The 13,243-nt window shown below is 54.7% G+C and overlaps 1 long non-coding RNA gene across 1 annotated transcript; it reads left to right on the forward strand.

Annotated features, from left to right (window-relative positions):
* The first annotated feature begins 2,065 nt into the window (after positions 1 to 2,065).
* On the forward strand, positions 2,066 to 6,867 carry LOC309686761. The gene is made up of 3 exons (XR_014270579.1): positions 2,066 to 2,131; positions 3,924 to 4,003; positions 6,809 to 6,867. It is a non-coding gene; the product is annotated as an uncharacterized lncRNA (long non-coding RNA).
* Positions 6,868 to 13,243: the final 6,376 nt, after the last annotated feature.

Raw genomic sequence — 13,243 nt, forward strand, 5'->3', positions numbered from 1 at the left:
AACGTTGCCCCTGGTACCTCCAGGTGCTTCACCTGGGTTTGGGCTGCAGGGATGAAGCAACAGTTGCTGCAAATAGGTGTGTGGCACTGCCCCTTGCAGGGTTGCATGTCCCAGATCCTGTTGTCCTGGAGGACGCAGGCTGTTTGCATTTGATCCTCAAGAAATGACAAGTCCCGCAGAGCTGCCGTCCCACAGGTGGTGTCTTCCAGCTGTCTTCCCCCCAAAACCAAACCCAGATCAAGCTGGCATCGTGCAGACCACGAGCGGCTGGACCTTGCAGTGCCAGGCCATGATATCTTCTCTCCAAAACCACGTCTTACCAGGGCAGGCTTGGAACTTAAGCTCAACCCTTTGGTTTCATCCTCTTCATATCCCGTCTCTCCAGTTTATCCAGCTGCTCTGCTCCAGCATGCCTGCGGTTCCTTTCAATCCAGGTCGCCTCCTAATTTACCAAACTCCATCCTCCACGTTGTGGATGCCGGTAAGCAGAACCAGACCTTGGGTGACCCTTTTAGTACCTCACTTGCATTCAGAAAGATGATCATTTTGATCGTTTACCTCTCTTGGGCTGTTTTAAATATATCATTCCTAGGTTAGACTCCAAAATCCTTTCTGTTGTTGTGAATTTTATGTAGCGAGGTTCCAGCTTTGGTTAAACAAGCAGGGAAATGCTCCCCCAAAATTTTCGGGGGGTGTACCTGCTTCACAGCATCTGGCTTTCCCCGTCCTGACGGTGTGAATTGCGGTGGTGGCCGGGCTCTTCCTGTGGTGGCCAGCGACCGGCTGTGATATTTTTCTGAATCGTGGGATTTTGTGATAGTTTTGAGGGACGCATTTGCAGTGGGGAAACATCCCCTCTAGATGGCAGAAATGACAGCAGGAAAGTGCAGGGGGGACCCGCGCTGCCGAGCGGCAAAACGCTGAGGTGTAGGACACAGCGCTGGCCTCAGTCCGGTGGTCTCCGGCCACTGCGTGGGGACCTGCGGTGCTGTCACCAGATGGAAATGCCCAACCGCTGCCTGCTCAGACCTCCTGCCAACGTCCCCAGCGCTGCGCGGCTGCCAGCCCCGAGCCCTGCCTTCGGGTCTCCTGCCGGGAGAGGTGAGTGGTACCCAGGAACAGGGAGGGACGATGCTTCAGCCGTACAGCTGCACTGCTAATGCTTGGAAAATGGGGGGGGTGGGGGGAAGTAATTTAGATCACTTGTGTCCCACTTCCCTGGTGACAACGGGGTGGGGAAGCCCTAAATAACCCCCCCCTGTATCGGGTGACCTGCTTTTAGCGGCTGCCGCTGTGTCTGACAGAGCGAAGCAGCGACCGCCTGGATGCCCGGCACTGATGCGAGGTGACGGGGTGGCCGTCGGGACAGCGATGGGTGGCGGAGGGACTGGGAGCGGGTTGCTGGAGCCGGGCTGGTCGCTGAGGGGACGATACGGCTGTTGAGCATCTCTCGCGAGTCATTTTCGGGTGCTGCCAGCAGTGCCCCTCTCTGTGTTGGGTGTTTTGGAGGGGCCGCATGTTGAATCTCATAATGGGGTGGGCAAAGGTTCCTGTTGAAATAGGTTTAATTTCTGCCTCCTCAAAATGGGATGCAATTATTAATTGCATTTGCAAACACAAATACCTTTCTGGATCCGTATTTTTGGTACCGGCTCATTGGGGATGCAGCCATCCCTGGGGTGGGTGAGGACCATTCTGAGCATCGCGGTTACGGCAGTCGCCAAATTCAGGGTCCTACACAACCACAAACGGCGGCTCCCGGTGCTCAGCGTGGGGCTGAGGCTGAGATTGGGGAATCAAAGTAGAGGGTATGGGAGTCTCCCTGCCGGGGGAGTCTGTCATTAAAGATGCTGCTCCGGCAGGACCTTATTTCCCACCTGAGAGATCTTCCCGGCAGGAAGATGCTGAACACACCAACCAACAGGTTTGGGGCATTTTGGGGGGTAAAGGTGGGCGAGGTGAAGGATAAGAGGAAGCTAATGCTGTCAAATGTGGGTTTATTTTTAGCTGTCCCAACAGCCATTAAAAAAAAAACCAACTCGTCACCTGGCCCCGTGGGACCACAGGGATGGATTTCTCCCCCTGAGCATGGCTGTGACTCTGGCTGAGGTGTCTGTGGCTCCATCTCAGGGTATGCCCAGGTGAAAGAATGGGCTTGCTCTGGGGTTGCTCGCAGAAATGTCAGAAAAAGGGTGTTTTTTGTAGGTATATATTCACTGTTCCGTCAGACTGGGATAAAATTGGACAGCTTTCAGCTTTTTTTAGCTCCGCTGTGAGACGCTTTGGGAAGCCGTGGCAGCACCTCATCCTACATCCCCACTGCAGGAGGAGGATGCTGGCGGGGGGAGGAAGGCTCATCCGCACGAGAGGGGTGCGTGGGGTGGTATGAGGAACCACGCTGGGAAAAAGCTGGGATAAAACCTGCTCCGGGGGCTCTACCCGGGTGGGGCTGAGGATATTTTGGAGCTGATACCAAAAAAAAAAAAAATAATAAATCCCCATAGCACTTTTGCTTCAAAGCAGTTGCTTTGCAGTCTTACTCATGCGGGTTTTGCTGAATCCGAGCTGACACACCGCTTTTGGGGCAGGAGTTGATCACTTCTCCCACCCTCCTGCCCATCCAAAGTCTTTGGCAATAGAAATACCCCTTCCAGGTGGCTTTAGACGTGGAGGTGACCTCTGCTCTGACCCGACGGCACCGAGATGCTGCCTGGGCAGGACATCATGCAGGGATGCCTGAGGGCAGGCAATCCCCGAAGCCAGTGCCCAAATCATCCTGGGAGGGAGCTCAAATCATCCTGGGGGAAGCCAAGAAAGGCTGGAGCCACACTCCGGGATAGCTTCAGGCTGTCAAAATTAGCCCAAAGCCCATCCACCCGTGGCTCATTCCAGCATCACGCTCCCTCCACCCCCGATGTTGCCACGGTCCAGAGACTTGTCCTTGCCGTGGCTTTTCTTGGCATCTCAGTGCGTTTGGAGGCAGCCCTGATTTTTTCAAGCTTCCTTCCACGCTGTTGCAAAAAGGCACCACGGGGCAGAGCTGGCCTGGGAAATAATTGGGCATCCGGCATATAAAATTAGCAACGAGGAGGGGGGGGGAATTAGTAGGAATAACCGCGGTTTTCTTGCTTGCCTGTCGGTGTCCGGCTCGGTCTGTGTGCGTGCTGCCGATCGCCAGCGCTGGGATTTAGCGTCCCGGGTGCGAAGGTGTGATGGGATGTGGTCACGTCAGTGCACGGGAATGGCGTGTGGTGGGTCGGGCTGTGGCTACGGTGCTGGCAGAAGTAGTTATTGGGGGAGAAAAACCTTATTGCAAGCCAGCCTGGGCTCCTCACGGGCATTTAGGATCTTGCAGAGAGTTCCGTTTCGGCACATGGAATCATAGATGGGGTTAGTGCTGCCTGGCCCCGGCATGGCTGGGGGGTCTGAGGCCACCAGTTCTGGCAAAACCTCCCTTTTTTTTTTTTTTTTTTTTTTTTTTTCCCCTGCTATATCCAGTGCCTGCATTTCCATCGGTATGCAGCAAACCTCCGGCAGCCTGCGTGGCCTCAAACAGGAGCCGGGAGCCTTCCTGCAGGGAGTTTGGGGTGTCATCCCTCTCCCCGAGGTCACCCCTCCATAGCGGAGTCGCGGGGTATGACCTGCCGGCGTTTCCCAACCCGCTGCGGTGGAAAATCCTCCGCCGTCGCACGAGTCACCCGAATCCGGCTGACTTTGCGCTGGAGAGGATGAGGAGTTGTGACTGTGGGAGCAGGAGGGGGTTGGGCTCGGGTGGGCTGGGGATGGCTTTTCCCAGATGAAGAATCCAGCCATGCCGGAGTGGGGGCTTCCTTTTTTAGGGGGCTACAGCTGAGACTGGTCTTACACCGGGTGATGGGGTCCCTGCCTGGGGATGCTGATGCTCTTTTTGTGCTCTCCTGCAGGACAGTGAGGTGACCGCCACGTGTCAGCTGCTGCTGCATCGCACTGAGACACCCACCGGCACCACCAACACCGACAACAGGTAGGTCCCATAAAACAGCTAATAACCCTCAGTGGGGCTAATTGACCCCAGTGGGACCCGATTCACGCTGGCACCCCTCAGCCAAGACATCGCTCCTCCAGAGTTTGTTTTTCCTGACCTCGCTGCTGCTGGGAAGAAAGTCATGGGGGAGGATCGAGGGTATTGGGGAGCATCCCGTCAGCACGCGATGTTTGTAGGAGCCATGCCGTCTCCAGGTCCATCAGCTCCATGAGGATAAGAGCCGCCCTGGCAGCCAGACCGGGAGTCGGGACACGCCTGCCTTGCTGGGTGCTTTATTTGGGTCAGCCTCATCGACTGGATGTGCAACTGTGTCATCCCTGGAGAGCGCGGGACGCCAATCCATAACCCCGGATGGGGTGGCACGCACGGCAAGGAGCGCTGGCCGGGGCGAAACGCCGGCATCGACACCACGCTCCCCTTTTTCCTCAAGCTCAGCCCTGCTCCCAGGCTCCAAAACTGGACAAAAAGTGGGGAATCTCAGCTTTTTCCGACAACAGCAGCTGTGACTCCGCTTGTCCGGGACGTGGCTCCAGCCCCGTCAATAGCCAGAAGCCATCTGCAATTCAGATTGTGCGTGGCGGCAACTGGTACAACCGGACGCTTGTGAGATCGGGGATACATCCCCCTCCCGACGCCTGGTGTCTCTCTCCCAGGCACGAAAGGAGGGAGGAACGGGATGTTTTCCTGGATTTTACTTTCCCCGTCCTGGCTGGCGGAGACGTGAGGAGGCGATAAAAAGAAGGGAGGCAGAAAAGGCAAAGTGCCGGTGCCCAGGTTGAGCTCAAAGAATTTATGTATTTTATTCCGTTGCCCCGGAGAGGGGATTATTTTAGCGAAACCACGTGGGGAGGAGACCCCTGGGTGCCAGGACCAGCGGGTGCAGGGAAGAACGGGGCGGCTGTCCCCGTGCCATCAGCCCCACAGTGGCCAAGCCATCAGTCCAGCATTAATTTACAGATATTCCTTTGAAGCACCGGGGGTTGCTGCTCCTGTTTGCAAGACTTTTTAAATAATAAATAATTTTTCCTGGCTGGAAGTGCAGGATAGAATCCCAGAGGGGATGGGTGAGGGTTGGAAAGGACCTCTGGAGCTCACCCAGTCCATCCCCTGCCAGAGCAGGGGCACCTACAGCAGTGGCACAGGACACGTCCAGGTGGGTTTGGAATGGCTCCAGAGTGGGAGACACCCCCCCCCCCCTCTCTGGGCAGCTGTACCACTGCTCTGCCACCCTCACAGGAAAGGAGTTCCTCCTCATGTTTAGATAGAACTTCTTATGGTCAAGTTTGTGCCCTTTCCCTCTTGTCCTGTCACTGGGCACCACTGGAAAAAGACTGTTCCCATCTACCTTGAGCTTGATACTCAAGCTGCATCCCCACTCGTGGTGGTGGTCCCACAGATGCCTCCTGCACACGGTGGCGTGGACCGGAGAGAGAAACCAACACCCACATCCAAGTGGAGAGGGGACACTGGTGTCACTGCCCACGCCGGTGGGGTGAGAGACCTCGTCAGGCCATTCCCCTGAGCGAAGAGGAGGATCTCACATGTTTCATCGATTTGCATCTGATTGCTAATTATTACGGTAGCTTGACCTGCAGGGGCCAGCAAGCCATAGCGCCGACAGTCATCTCGGCCAGTGCAGACATCCTCGTGGCTTCAAACCAGGGCTGAACATCCCTCCTGCTCCCTCCTCCTGGCCCGGGGCTCCTGAGTGCCGCCCGCACCCCCCGCCCCTGCCCGCGGCCCCGGGCAGCAGCCCAGCTCCAGCACAGCAGCTTTTCCACGGTTTAATTTGTTTATATATATATATATATATTTTGAAGGCACTGCAGTTTTTTCACCCCATCTGCCCTCAGCGCATGGGCGCTGCCGCTCACGGGGCCGTCGCACTGCAGCTTCGCTCCATCGGCTTTAGGACCCGCAGACACCAGGAGCAAAAAGAAAGCAGACGGCACCGCTGTGGTAGCATCTCTGGGCTCTTTTGCTGTTTTTCTTGCTGAAATCCAACCTGACTGCCCTTGTCCTATCCACCGTGGTCATAGGGAAGACATTTCACCGGTCTTCTTGCAGGCAGGATCTTCCTTCGTGCTTTCACATCGTCTTGGTGCAGCAAACTTGCTGCCGCTCCGGTCCCGGGGTGCCCTTGAGAAGAGTTTGGCTCTGTTTTCTCTCCATCTTCCCATTTAATAATTACATTTATCATTAAGTTCTCCCTTGCTCTCTCCAGCCTGATCAGACCCAGCTCAGCCTCTCCTCTTGCCTCCCATCCTCCAGCCCTGACCATCTTGGTGGCCACCACCCGATCCTCTCCAGCTCCTCGGTGTGCTCCTCCACGGGATGCAGCATCCAGATGCCAAGTCCCTGGAAGGATCCCTACAAAATACCCCCCCAGAGCATCCCTCTCTTTTATCGGTGAGCTGTTAACGCCCGTTCTCAAACCAATCTTCCCATCACCTCTGTACCATTGATGCGTTTTATCTACGATCCTATTTCCTTCCTCTCTCGTAGGAACCTCACACCAGGCAATAGCGTACCAGGAAGGCAAAACCGAGCTCTGCCCTATCCCTAGGTCTTTTGTCCCACCCTAGGAGGAAAACAAAGTCTCCCGGTCCTCTCCAGCGGTAGGATGGAGCCTTTGGGAGTTTGCAGAGGAGCAGAAGCTTCACCCTATGCCGCTGCTCCGGAGGGGACAATGACAGCATTGAGGGTGGGCACTGAAACGCTGCCGTATTGTGCCTGGCAGAGAGATGCCCGGGAATAATCGCCTCCTCCTTGGCTTTGTTGCAGGGGCTGCGGTCGGTCGTGCTGCAGGGCTTTCCCCCCCCCGCCTCCTGCTGCCCCCGAAGGTCTCCGGTTATGCGGTGAAGACCCGCGGCTCAGACGCACCGTTTTTTTTTTTTCCTGGCTGTGAAAGGTACGGCTCGCCGAATCGCCTCCGTACTGAGAGGTGACTCTGGGGGGTATCGCTGATTGGGAGAAAATGTGGATTTGGGGACAAAAGGACGCTCTGTTCCTCATGCGGGGGGTGGGGGCATGTCCCTCTCATTGATACTCATAATATATTTTATATATATTGTACTGTATATATTATATATAGCATATATTTTATATATCATATCTAATACATATAAAGCCAACATTGTGAGCCGTGAAAATTGTCATCTCTTTATGCCTATAAGATGTTTTGTATTGAGTAAGTGCTTAAGCTACAGAAAACCAACTCCACTCGGGGTCCGGGCAATCCCGTAACATTTGGATCCGGAGTTTCGCTTGAAGCTGTTTTAAACGAGGCCGAATGAGACTTCGCTCCGCGTCCGAAACAGAGCGAGGCTGAAGTTTTTTTTAGAAGCGTATTTAGAATCACAGAATGGTTTAGGTTGGAAGGGACCTGGAAGATCACGAAGTTCCAACCCCCCTTCCCTGGGCCAGGGACATTTAAGGTTGTTTTCAAGCTGGGCGCCTACAAAAGGATTTCCCTAAACTGTTTCTAGTTGAGGGTGTTTTCCTCCCCCAAAATCTGTTCGAAAAGCTCAAATTTGGGTGGAAGGTTTGGCTTGTGACCGCGCCAAGGGTGGCAGCAGCCGCAGGAGCAAGCGCCGCGGTGATGCCTCCCTTCTCCATCCTCCTCCAACCCCGGAGCATCTTATGAACTAATTCCCTCTTGAAAAAAGCCCCTTCTGGGAACGCGTCCCCCCTGCACGGTCAGCCAGGCTGTTTCCCAGCTCATTCCTCCCCGAAAGCAGCTGGTGAGAAGAGAGACACTTGAAAAATTAAATAAGAGGATGCAAACTTGGCTGCCCCAGCCCAGCTGTGCCGGGGAGCAAGGACATCCCCTTCTCTTTAAAACCGGGGGAAAAACAAGTTATTCTGAGTAGTTTCACATGGCGGGCGCTGCTTAAGAAATGCCGGGGGACGCGCACCAGGTCCCTGTATGATCAGGAGAGCGAAGAACCACCAGATTTTAAAGGCTTAGGGCCATTTTCGTGCTGGGGTTGCGATGTTTTGGGGGGAGATTCTTCCACGGCAGCGAGCGAAACCTTGTTGGTTTGAACCCCTGAGAGCCCAATCTCGCCTCGCAGCACGGGGCCTTTAAGGAAAACATCAATTATTGTGAGATCAGCCATAAAATCATGCGAGCTGGCAACGCGACGGAACAGATAACGGCGCGCCAAAGGTCGCAGCCTCCGGACGGCAGCAATTATTTAATCCCCGCTTGTTGCGTTCCAGCACGGGGTAACATCACCCCAACTCCTCAACTGGAGCCCCACGGGGGGGAGGGAGGGGGGCAAAACCCTCTGGCTTGAGAGCAGGAGGGGCTGGAGGAGGAAGAAAACATCCTCTTTGTCCCCTTCCAGCTGTTTTCCTTTCCAGCTGTTATCCGCAGAGCGGAGCGATGCTTCCAGCCGCCCCCGCTTCCAAACGGGGCTGGGAAGGGAGCAAAGGGGTGAAGAAGGGCTGGGATGGGGCTGGTAGGGACCCCCCACCCCGGGCCACCGTAAAAGACTAAAAATGTAAAATTTGAGCGAGGAGTGCGGCTTTGGGCTGTTTGCTTCGACAGGAAAAATCGGGGAGGGAGGGGGGAAGAGGTTTTTGAGGACGCTGCGGTGTGTCACCATAGCTGGAAGGACGGGTCGCGGTTGCAGCCGTCTTTCCTTTCCGCTTCGCCCCGGTTTGAACAGAAAGGAAAAAGAAAACCCGAACAAGAAGGAAGCGTTTCTCATCACCTCCACTTTCCGCCTCCCCTCTCCTCCTCCAAGGAGCTCTCTTTTTGCTATTCTTAGCCCTAAACCCTTCGACTATAGGAATTATTTGATTTTTCCCTAAGCTCTTGGCTCCTCGAAGCATCGCCGTATTCTCAGTTTTTTCCTGGACTTTTCTTGGGTGCTTAATAAGGGAATCAAAAAAAAAAAAAAAAAAAACCCAACAAAAACACAAAAGAAAGGGAAAGAAATGTTTGGTGTCCTGGGGAACGATGGGGTTTGCAGCTTCAGACTCGGAGGAGCTCTCCCGTCTCGGGAAGCTTCACCGGTGGAGGTCTCCACGTCATCGTCTCCGGGCCGGTGCGGCGGGACGAGCGCTGGGTTTGAAGGGGTGGGAGGGGAGGAAAAGCGGGGACGGGAGCGCTGCCTGCGGCTCCGCGCGCCACGGCGGGGAAGGATGGGACGTTTTTGCCGAGGACTGAGCCCAGCGCTTCTCTGTATGTTACTTTTTCGGTTTGGTTTTGGTTTCGGTGTGTTTTTTTTCCCCTCCCCTCTGCTTTATTTTGATGTTTTGCCGGATGGTTTTAGCTTGGACGGTGGCTGGCACTTTGCAGACCCCCTCCCTCTGCTTTGATCCACTTCTGCTCCCTCCCCGCTCTCCTCTGCTCTTCGTTTTCTGCCTTTTACCCATCATTTGGGTGGGGAACGCGTTTGCCGCGACCCTAACGCTCGTGTATTGCCTTTCCTGCCGGTGGTAAGAGACAGAAAGTCCCTATTTGGCGTCAGTTTGTGCACACTTTGTCAGCATAAATCACCCCCCGTCGCATCGTGGGGCAGTGCGAATCCATCTCCGGGGAGTTTGGGATTAAACCATCGGTGGTTTAGCTTTTTCCTGATGGAAACCCCTACGTGCTCTATGTCCCCAGCCCAAACCTCCTCCCTGTCTCGGGCCACCAGAAGTGGGGAGAGGAAGATTCTTCGGGGTCTGGTTGTCCTGCTAGTCCTGCTCTTGGTCCTTTGGGTTATGTTTCTGAGACTTCTGCTCGTACAGCAAATGTTGGGGTCCGCAGCCTGCTTGCTTTTGGAGCATCAGCTTGGGTGGTACGTGCTCACATATCACGAGCTTCTCTTTAAAGACCAGGCGCAGGCGGAGACCAGCACCCGTAGGAGCTCAGCCCAGCAGGAGATGCGGTTTTGCAGCTGGTGTCTCTAACCCATGCACAAAAGGTCCATTGATAAGTTTATGTTCTCTGTAAAGTGCTTTTGTATTGGTTTTTAAAATAATGTCCAAGGATGTGAGCACACTTTTCATCCTTACATCTCACAAAGGCTGTCTTCTCTCCTGTGCAGTTGGGGAAACTGAGGCACAGGGAGGGCAGTGGCTTGGCAGCATCACCGCCAGCAAGAGCTGAACTTGCTCCTTGGTGGCTTCATCTTCTTGGCCAACCGGCCTTCCTTGAGAGCAAACTCTTCTGTTGGCTACCAAACACACAGGATGCTTCTCTGGGGTGGGATCTCCTTCTCCAACTTGTATTCCCTATCAACACCTCTGGGTCCTTAGATGAATCTCATGTAGAGATTTCCATAGCCTTTATCGGTTCCATCCTCACTAAAACCCTAAGAAGTTCCTCATGGTTGACGGGTGACCCATAAATACATCCCTTCTACCTCCAGGTCACTGGTACAGTCATAGAAAACTCGGTTGCAACCAGCATTTGTCCCTGAGAGTGGGGCTAGAAGGACCTCCTGGTCCGTGCTGTGCCCCATGCATGGTAGGGAGGCATTTCTCTCGCACGCCCCGGGGAGTCCATCTCCTCCCATCCCAAAATGCCCTTTCCCTCTATACTAAGCACAGGAGCTTGGCTTGATAAATTTATTTAAGCTGTGCTTAATGGTAGAGAGCTGTCCCCTCTACTGGCAGGGGGTGAGCGAACACCCCATATCCCAAGAGTCTTAGGAGGCCACAGGCATCTTCTCCTTGCACCCAAATTACCTTGAAATGCCACAGGAGGGCAATCTGTCCTCTGTCCAAAGCCTCCTTACAAAGCCTGGAGGAAGGAAATCCAATGGAACCGGGGGAAAGGGGCATGTCACGGACGGGGAATCTGCGCCTTGTACTCCTGCAAGCTAGGAGAGCTATTTCTGAGACAATCCTTGGGTGTTGTCCAAGACCAAAATAACAGAAGATTTTTTTTTTTTTTTTTTTTCGGTGCGTGTAATAAGGAAACCCCTCCTTCCCCCGCAATGCACTGCGGAGGTGGATCACCGTATTTCTGCAGGAGGACTGCGGAGGACTTGCCTCTCCCATAATTTATGGCTTCTTTGGAGTTCTTCCACCCAAGGTTCATCCAACCAGCACAAGGGTCATTTCTAAGGCTGCACGGCTCCCTTTGACCCGGTCTGTTGCTTGGAGAGCTTGGGGACCGGCCACGTAAACTGCTGTGCTTTCTGCTCTTTGCTGCCAGCAAAAGAGAAAAGAAAGGAGTTTGGGGGGGGCTGCTGAGCGCCATCAGCGCAACGCGGGGCTGTAGCAGTAGGGGACCGGGGAAACGGACAGAAAATGAGGAGCCCCATCCTATTAATTAATTAAGGCACGTGGGGGTTAATTGCTATTTCACCCCAAACTTACAACTTCTTCATTTCTGACTTCGCAAGGAGATAAACCAATCGCTCTAGCCTCTGCAGAGGGGCCTGGTGGCATTTTTTGGCGCTGTAGGATGTCCCAATGGCTCTCTGGCTGAGAGGGACCCCGGGTCTGCCTGCCAGGTGGCCTGGGCTGTCCCTAGGACATGTAGTGGCTCTATACAGGGTCCATTTATAACCCACAGAGCTCCTCTAAGACCTTCACACCCTCTTCTGTGGTCTGTCTTTGCTCACCCTGGGGACAGAGCAGTCTCCTGGGGGAGGATGCCAACCTCTCCCGGCCACTGGTGGGTGAGGAGGTGTTGGGAGATATTGAGCAAGGTGGGACTGACAGGAATCTCGAGGGTGAGTTGTGCAATTGCAGGACAACAGAGGCTGCAGGTACCTCAGGAGGTCACGGAGCAGGGCCAAGTTTGACACTGGATGAAGCTGCCCAGGGCCCTGTCCAGTCGAGTTATCTCCAAGGGCGGTGATGCCACCAGCTCTCTGTGCCAGTGTTTGTCATGGAGACTTTTTTTTAATTTCATATCCAGTTGAAACTGTTCTGGCTGCAACTTGGCCTTTCAGTGTGCGCTTTTGAGAAGCATCTGGACCACCTTGTCTATAAGCTCCCATAAGGCAGCTACACGCACCCGTAAGCTCTTCTCTTTCACTTCTCCAGGCTGATCAGACCCAGCTCTCTCAGCCTCTCCTCGGACATTCCATTCTCCAGCCCACAACCATTTTGGAAGCCTCTGTAGGACTCGTTCCAGCATCCTTCTTGCACTGGGGAGCCCCGAACTGGATGCAGTATCCAGTTGTGGTCTTAACAAGGGCAGAACAGAGAAGATCATAACAGCGCTCACCCCACTGACTACACCAAGACAGCCCAGCGTAGGGGTGGCCTTCTCTGCTGCAAGGCCACACTGCTGATTAACGTCCAACTTGACCGCCAGGCCCCCTGATCCTTGTCTGCAGAGCTGCTTCCTGGCCAGTCACTCCCCACTGTCCTGTGTTCTGTCCCCCACCAGGGCCACCATTTTGCCTTTTCCTCTGTAGAACTTCACCTGGGTCCCACCAGCCCGTTTCTCCAGCCTGCCGAGGTTCACCAAACGCAGCAGCACTGCCCCACCTCACCTATCCACTGCTCCCCCCAACTGGGACTGGCCCCAGACTTGGTCCCATCACCCTGATCATTAATGATAACAGCCTTGGCCCCAACCATCACCCCTGGGAGATGCCACCACCAGCTGGCCTCTGCCAGGAGGGGACCCAGCAGCACCGGGGGGGGTGACAGGGTGGCACCAGCGGCTCCACAGGGGCCAGGATGGTGTTGAGGTCGCGAGGCCCTATTTTCTGGGTGAATTTACATGCAGCATCCCCATTTCAATGGGGATGAGACCTATTGTGACACAGCAAGGACCGAGGGATCTCGGCATCTCCCAAGGCCGCATTTCTGCTCTGCTTTGTTATTTCTGTCTGCGACTTTTAATACCTTCTTAAAACACATGCTTGGCCAAGAGCCTTACAGGCGTCTGCTTCGTGCGAAGCGCCTTTCAAAGGTGAGGTGGAGGCCAGCAAGGCAGCGAGCTGCAGGTGGCACCTGTGGGCTCACCAGCGGGATGTAAATGGACAAAATCATGGGAAAACGGCCCAGAAATGTGGCTTGTCCCCCGCAGTGGCCAAGCCACTGGGCTGAAGCATCGCTGCTGGCTCCCGTCTGGCCCCGGGGCATCTTCGGGTGCTTAAACCCCTTCTCCATCTGACCCTCTGTGTCAACGCAGAGTTAATCCAACCCAGTTGATGACCCCAAATGACGTTCCCCACCGGAGAACGCCCTGCCCTTCATCTGGAAAGCCTCTGCTTCGGAAACCTGATGTCAGGTTCAAACCTGAGCCTG

This window comes from Vanellus vanellus, assembly GCF_965231255.1.
Source record: "Vanellus vanellus genome assembly, chromosome: 2".
Lineage (NCBI taxonomy): Eukaryota > Metazoa > Chordata > Aves > Charadriiformes > Charadriidae > Vanellus > Vanellus vanellus.